Source organism: Jatropha curcas, chromosome 9 (assembly GCF_041381405.1).
Source record: "Jatropha curcas cultivar XTBG-Jc1 chromosome 9, XTBG_Jcur_1.0, whole genome shotgun sequence".
Taxonomy (NCBI): Eukaryota; Viridiplantae; Streptophyta; class Magnoliopsida; order Malpighiales; family Euphorbiaceae; genus Jatropha; species Jatropha curcas.
In genome coordinates, this window is record NC_143159.1 from 8914384 (window position 1) to 8923486 (window position 9103).

The following is a 9103-nucleotide window of genomic DNA, read 5'->3' on the forward strand; positions in this document are numbered from 1 at the left end:
GAAAGATTTGAATACCATAGATATTGGTGCTTGACACCTGAGAAGGAGGTAAAGTTATCTCCTTACTGTGACGGCCTTTGTTATAGCTAAAGTTGAGGCACTTGGACTCAAAAGCCCAAGATTCGAGTACTATTCATATTCAATATTTGTAATAAATTTAATAATTATCTAAAAGAGAGAGCTATTTTCATAATTTATACGACAACATATTAGGAAAATTTTTTTTTACATTCCTGTATATATCGAAATACTACTTTAGCTTTACTCGATTAAAATACATTAGTTTGTATGACGTGCATTTCATGTTGACTTTTCTTTTTATATACTCATTTTAACTCGTTTAATTTTTTATTTATATAATATTAAAGTATAAATTCTTATTTAGATTATAATAAATATGATAATTAATTTATATTGTACTTTATTTATATAATGAATTTTTTTTATTACATGTATTGCACTTTAACGTCTAATTGAAAAAATAATAATTTTTTAAGAGATTTTCATCTCTTTAATCTAAATTTGATTTTAAATTTGACTTGATTTTAAATTTCTATTTTAAAATACAATAACTAATATCTAATATTCTACTCATAATTCTGCGCATTTGAGCTGTGAAGCATAAATATATTGTTTAAATAAATTTTGTTATTAAATTATATTACTATTTATTTTGATTAAAAATAATTAAAATTAAAATATATTTTTACTTATTTAAAATTAAAAATACAAATATTTTTCTTATTTAATATACTTTATAAAATATAAAATAAAAGGACTACTATTTCAAAAATAATGATAAAAAATCAAACTCATTGAAAAAAATAGAGCAATTTTACTCGTTAAATTAACATGCAACTACTTTTATTTAAAAATAACTAAAAATTTTTTGCATATCTAATTTTATATTTAACATGCAACTACTTTTATTCCAATTATTTTAAGATTTTTCCTTTACTAAAAAAAAAGCTTCAAGTAACATAAATAAATACTAATATGTAATTTAAAAATTAATGCACAAACAATAATATTGGTAAAGAAGATCCTTCTTCAAGTTTATAGATAGATATATATGAGATTAGATTCAAAAACTTCAAAGTTCTATGTATTTGTTTAAAAAACTTAAAAATATCACAGGTATAATTATCTTTATATTTCTTTTAAAAAAATACATTTAATGAAATCACAGAAAAATTAAATAAAATTCTAAAAAATATAATAAAATATTGAATAAAAAGAGAGCTCTTGAATGTTTTCATCATTTCATCTTTAATATATAAAAACTTAAAATAAAAAAATAGCAAATATGTCCAAATAGCCATTTTTTCATTAATTCAAACTTTTATAGCGTATTGTTTAATAAGACTTCATTAGATTAAAAAAAGATAAACTTTTTTATATGATATTAGTCAAATATAATAATGTGTAACTAGTCCAAATAAGTGTACACCATTATCTCCAAAAAATTCAAAGAGAAATAATATATTTTAAAATTTTTATTTTAATTTTATTGTATTGAACTAATAGAGTCTAACAGTAAAGTGTTTACATATTTTAAAGGTTTCCGATTTACCTTATAGAAAACAATATTATATGAGAACCTATAATTAAAAACATCAAATTCTATTAATTTTAAAAATTATTAGACAATAATAATGTCATATCAAAACAAAAAATACATACACATATTTTCTCCAATTAAATTGATATAATAGAAGCTCTAAATTAATCTAAGGTAATTATAGGAAATCTTATTATTCTTCCATATTCTCACATTTATATATAGTATAAAATTTGAAGTTCATATATTTTCACTCGAGAGAGAATGAGATATGAATCCAAAAATATCCTTATGCTCTTTTATTAAACAAATAAGAATAAGAACCAAACATATTTTTAATATTTCTAAATTCTAACCTTTAAAAATTTTTAAACTAAATAAGGAGTTGCTTTTATTTATTTAAATGGATTATAAAATATCAAAATGATAATTAATTATTGAGAAGAGAAAATTCTAAATCAAATATATAAACGTAATTTAAATACAGTTTAAGAAAATAAATTAAGAAATAATAATTCAACCTTCAATAAAAGAAAATAATATAATTCTAAAATGCACAAACACAATTTAAATCATGGTCTTAAATATAATAAACCACAAAATAAGATACCATAAGTCCAAACACAATAATAGACTCAAAGGTAAAAAGTAAATTGTTACAATATATGAATTTTCAATTAAATAATATATGAATTCTCTAACTAAACAATAAGGTGATATTTTGTTCAACATAATATATAATGGAACAAAGATCACATTAAACAGTTGACTGTGGTATTTGGATGATTTTTTTTTTTTTTTCTTACTCCATAATGTAACGCAATGAGTATTATAAGCATATTTACCATTACAAAAATTTATACATAATCATATTTCAAATATGACTAAAAAATAAAAAAAAGTCAGAATATGGAATGGAATATGAAATTTATTTTATAATTTCATTCCATATTCCATTTATATTAATTTTTTAAGAAATATTTTCTATTTTAACTTTCATATTCTAAAATTTCATTCTAAATTAAAAACTTTTTTAGAAGAGATTCCAAATTAAAATTTTGATTTAGAATAAAATATAACAAATCAAATTACATCCTTGCTGAGTACTAGCAACAAACTTCAACTTTAATGCGTGTTTAGTCCAACTACTTAGTAATTATTGTTTGGGCTTTGTACTCATTATAATTATTTTTTAATCCATTCAGGACAACGCCCAAACCGAGCCCATTCCAAAAGCTTACCTATATTAAGCCCAATAACATTTTCATTTCGGGGCTTGTAAGCAAATGTTAGATTCAAAGTTTCACTTTTAACTAAATATCATAAAAAATATTTATTAACATAATAACAGATTCGGTCAAAAAAATTCAATAATATTAAAACTGACATTGCAAGAGAAATAGAAAACAGCAAAAAAAAAGGAAATACTGGAAACACCGACAAAGAAAACACTAGAAAAAAGGAAACATTGAAAAAAATAAAACACCAAAAAAAGGAAATACTGAAAAAAAAAAAAAAAAGCATTATAAAATAAGAAATCTATAAGAGCAAATCCCTATACAGTTTATGTAATTTAACGACGACAATGACGACCAGTAACACTATTGACAACCGGCGACTACGATATATATATATATATTGTAATAGTAAAAACTGTAAAATCGATTAAACACATAATAAGTATATACATACTAATTAACATATTGAATCAAACCAAATAAATATATCGTGTGTGTGTATATATATATATATATATATATATATATACGCGTTATATTTATTTGGTTTGATATTGTATCGTATCAATCTAAACAGAATCGAGAGTCTTACTCTATCTCTTCAACAATTACTGATTGTATAAAAAATTGATAGAGATATTCTCAACAATAAACAACAGATTTAAAAATAAAATCAACATACTTTATGAATTAAAAAAAAATCATGAAACAACGCCAATAATGAGAAGAACGATAGCAAAAGGAGAAATAACCTTCAGAAAAAAATGAAGTCTGAAAAAACGACAGTAGAAAAATATTATTAACATACTAAAAAAAAAGAAACAATGGTAAAAATAGAAAATTAATACAAAAGAAAATGCTAACATATTAAAATACTAAAATAGGAAGTTAATATAAATGGAAATACTAATATATTAAAACAATGAAATATTAATAAATTAATGCCTTATCAATAAAAAAAATGGCACAATATTAAAAATATATCACAAATGACAATAATTTAAATTTTAAAGTCAAATAGACATTCTCTAAAAATAAGTTTTAAAAAATGATATTTACTATGATATCCCTTTCGTTTTTAACCTACATCTATTCTCAAGTGATACCATATATAATTACAACTTATTTTTTTACATTAAGCAGAGATATAAGAGAAAAACATTTGTCAATTGGTTTGAAAAATATTTACTTTTCCTTTTATGTTTCTCGTTGTAATTAGTTTTAAATTCTAGGAACGACCATTTTGTTTTATAGGAAGGCAATTTTGAAAAAATTGGAATATATTGTATGATATGGTACATAATCATTTTATTTTCTAAATTTTGTGTAAAAATCAATAGGACAAACATTTTAGGACGGAAGGAATGACTCGTTAGTAAATATAACTAACTAAATAGTAACAAAGCATTAAATGTAAATAATTAAATAGCCAAATATTATAATATATTTAATATCAAAAATAGCACTTTTTGGATAAAATCATTAAATAATTTAATGAAACTAAATTTTAAAGATAAATTATCGATTTTGTCAAACAGTAGGAGTATGATACTCTCGTGGTTCCATTTTAAGTGTTAGCTTTGGCCTTTTTTTCTGTTCCACCTCAAGTGTCCACTTTCTTTTACTCATAACGTTGTCCTATTCTACCATTATTTATTGAATTGCTCTTAAATCACTATTCTATTTTAGATAATTTAAACATTCTCTTCTTGTACAATTTTAAATAAAGAGTAATTAAAGGATAACTGTTGTCGCTATTGCTTGGCAGCCTCTTGACTCGACTTGGGTGAAATTAAATACTGACGGCGCTTCAAAGGGGAATCCCTGTCGTGGTCGTGGAGGCGATGTAGTGCGTAATCACAGAGGGCAGTGGATCTCAGGGTTCTTTACTCGGTTTGATGTTTGTAATTCTATGGGAGCAGAGTCAAGTGCTCTTTACCACGAGCTCTGTCTTGTCTAGGACCTGGGCTACAAGAAGGTGATTGTTGAAATTAATTCGCAAGCCACATTGCAGCTTGTTTATTCCACGCAACAATATTTTAGGCACTCTGGGTATCTTTTCCTTATTCATGAATTGGTAAGTCGAGCTTGGCACGTCAAGATTATGCATGGGTATAGGGAAGCGAATAGAATTGCTGATAGGCTAGCCTTCATGCTAGTGGACGGAGAAGTGGGGCTGTGCATCTATTATTCCCCTCCTAGTGAGTTGTTTTCTCTGCTTCGGGAAGACTTGCAAGGGATTTCTTTGCCAAGAATAGCTATTGTCTCTAACTAAGCTGTTTTTTTCTCTTCCTCCCTTATATTAAAAAAAAAAAAAAAAAAAAAGTTACAGGGGGAAAGATACCTTGATTAAATAAACTACTAATTTTTTTTTATAAAAAAAAAATCTTAGAAAATTACATTGGGCTTTTTACAAAATTAAGGTCAATCAACTATTTTCTCAATTTATCTGTAAAATGGAAAATGAACGCTTGAAATAAAATGGAGGGAACAATAACTTTCATACTAAGATTCATGGATTAAATAGTTAGTTGCACAAAAATGAAATAGTAGTACAATACGCAAGGCATATGAAAAGTGAAAACAGCATGAAAATCCACAAATTCGTATAGGAATTCACGAAGTGTCCTTGTCTTGTTTTCAAAGCAAATCTGTTGGCAATTTTACTAATATCGAGAACTTTGTCAAGAGTCAACAAAGCAACTCCTGCTGCTGAATTTTAGTGCAGATGGCATATCAGAGCAGGTAAGATATTTTTGAGTGTAAAAATATATATATAAGCCCATTAAAATACAAGTAATCTTGACAGTTTTAAAATTAGTAGGAGGAAATACTGATTAAAAGGTTGTTACAAAACAAGTATATAATCATGACAAATGAATAATTTACTTACTGTTTTTCACTTATTTTAAATACCTTTTTCGCTTATAAACAAAATAAAATACTATTTTACTTCTGATTTTCTATTCAAAAGTAGGTTTAACCGACTTATAAGTCAAACCAAATACTCTTTTATTTAAGTTTCAGTTTCATTGTCAATTTTATATTTTCTAGTTCTTACTCTATGAAAAAGAAAAAACAAAAATTATATTTCAATAAGTTAAAAATTATATTATTATATGTACATGTATAAATAAAAATAAATTTATTAAGAAAAAATAAATTAATCCATGATTTATAGTCAAATTAATAAACGAGAACGTTTATTTTCAAAAATAACTATAAGATCCCTAAATTACGAAATGTTAACTACAATCATATATTATAGACCTCATAATTAGTTTCACCATAATTTAAAGACCAGTTTCTCAATCAATTGAAAGTTAAGAGAGGCTATTTTGGATGAAATCACCAAGGTGTTAGCGGAATAGTAAATCAAGGACCTCATAATTAGTTTTTAAAAATAAAAGTTCATATGTGTTAATTTAATTATAATTCATGGATCAATTTATTTATTTCCAATTTATTAGTAGTTTTTAAAAATTTCCTAAACTAAAATTGGAGTCTCAAACCCTTTTAAAAGCTGTATTCGGCAACAAACTTTTTAACTCACTACTGAACACTACCTTTTATAGTGTTAAGCAATATAGCGTTTAAATTAATTTTTAGAGATTAAGTAAGCGTTTTATAAAAAGTTAATTCATGCAACGTTTAGTGAAAAGCTACTCAAACAGCTAGTAGTTAAACACTACTAAAACAGTTAACAGCTAGCAAACAACTAATCTTGTCGAACATAGCTAAACACATAAATAAAATGGAATCTAGGCCCCAGAGAATATCAACATATGAAATTATACATAAGGAAGATGAGTGTGAGCTATTGAGAAAGCAAAGAAAGAAAATAGAATTCTACCAATGCAAATGTGGTGTATATAAGCTCTTTTTTGAAATGGCAAAAGCTAGCTCAAAACATGAGCACAAAGACACGACCCGACAATTAATTTAGTTTGAATTCCACTCTCCAATACTCAAAAATAAAATAAAATAAAATAAAAGCAGAAGGCCTATAGTTGTGTTAACTGTAAGTTAAGTTGTGATTTTGATTTGTAATATCTAATTGTGAATTGTACTTGGCATAAAAAATAGAAATAGTAATTCATTTCTCTATGGAAAAATATTTATAGGGATGAGTAGCTATAAAACCTGAAATTACATTAGTCTAGAACCCAAAAGGAGTGTACGTATACTCGTTGAAAAATTTTAAAAGCAAAATAGTTAGAGTATCCAATTTTTAATTATCTCTTTCTTCTATTCTCTTCCAATCTTGCCAATCAATAGTTAGGTTACACCTGCTGTTTAGTTTTATGAAGCCAGCTCCAATTATAAAGGATTAGGTAAAGCCATTTATGGGAGCAACTTTAATTATTGACAATTTTGTATGCAAAAGTAATGGCATGTAAGTCCTTTGGTGTTTTTATTTGTTTCTTTGGTTGGCCTAGCCATGACAAACACTAGGGCAAAATGCATAAATCCACAGCAAGGGATCAAATTATTCTTTTGAGAAGGACAATTATTGAACATAAAAAGAATATGAATATGAAAATGAAATAGGTTAAATTCCTCTTTATTTTCTCATTTTTTAATTTCAATATATGTATTAAAATTGAAAATTAAAATGAATTCTGAAAATTTTTAATTTATTTATTTTATGATACACTTTTTATTTTTACCTCTAGCATCTTTCTTTTTCACTCATGAAATTGCACGCAAAATTTTTGAATTGAAACTTAAAAATAACCTTTCCATTCATATTGATATTGTCAAATTCTCTTGAAAGATAATAGAAATGAATCCATTATCATGATCAACAAGCCGTGAATTGCAAAAATGGATTCAATGACAATAGTTGAGAGAGAAGGGTAAAATTTGGAAAACAGAAGAAATACCCACAAAATTAATCCACAGTAATCATGGTTGGGTAAGGGGTAGGGGAGGTGGCGGCTCATCGTTTTGAACCCATCGATGCAGTGCATAATTGCAAAAACAATGAAAGTGCCAAAATAAATTCACAAAATTAGTAGCAGTTACATGGTTTTGTGGGGTTTTAGCATCTTCCAATAATTTCCTGTGGTCTACAAACCCCAGAATCAGCAAAACTGAAGCCATTATTAATCCACACAAAATGGCCAAATTTCTTAGAATTGCTTCCAGAAGACTATCTTTCTCCATCTCTTGCAACCTCTAACGAGAGAGAGAGGCGTTGGTTTAGAAGGGAAACCTTCTAATGATCTATAATTTCCAGAAACATTGAAGATTTTTTAATGCACAGTAGATGTTTGATAAAATGCCCTGATTAAATAAACATATTTTGTTAATTTAATAGCGGTGCTAACTGCTTTTTGTTACTAATATTATTGGTAATAAAATATGTTTTGCAGGGGAATTTTTAGTTGCATATCCAACCTGGGATGGAGTTTTGGTTGCTTTCTTGGAAGATTTATTTTTTTATTTATTTTTTGTTTTTTGCTTGCATATAAGCAAATGTGTCTTTCATGAATTAGGTTACATATGCCAAATAAGTCAGTGATGTTTTAGTTAGGCATATACATATGGACTGTTTTTTTTTTTTTTTCTGCCAATAATGTCCTCCCACCTCTCAGTTTAATGATGGTTACGCAAAAAAACTAATCTATTTTGGACCAAGAAGCAATTACGTTAAAAAACCTTCATAAAATGCTGATTCTATGATTCGATCTTGAATTAACAGATTAGGGTCTGGTGCGTTTCAACGATAGATCAAATTATCTTAGCCTACATATAGACTTTTTTAATTTGTATAATTAGTGGCATATACGTGTATACAGTTCTTGTATGCTAAACGAAAAGGTTTAAACCTACAAATTAATATGCCAAGAAAATAAATTTTTAATTTCCTTTCCCAAAAATTGCACAATGAAAGATTTTCCCACCATACAGCCTCATCTAAGAATAATTAAATATTTGACTCTAGAAAAAGGTAAATGACTCGAAATTCTGTTGCATGAAAATACCTTAGATTTTTTTTTAGAGAAAATAATATCACAAGCCATTTTTCGCGCACTAATATCTTGAATCTTAATTTTAAAAAGTAGGTGTAATTAGGAGTCTGGTACGGTTTGTTCCTCCATTGATCTTTTGACGCATAACGGTGGAAACTTATCTGTATTAGTCATATTGTTACAAGTTATTGGAGAAGTAATCCAATTATAGAAGATTCATATGAATTTGACGTCCAAATCAATTAATGGACTATAGTTGCTGATATGAATATTTATATTTTTTGTCAAGATCAACTCCAAATGAAAAGATCTAATATTATATCTTT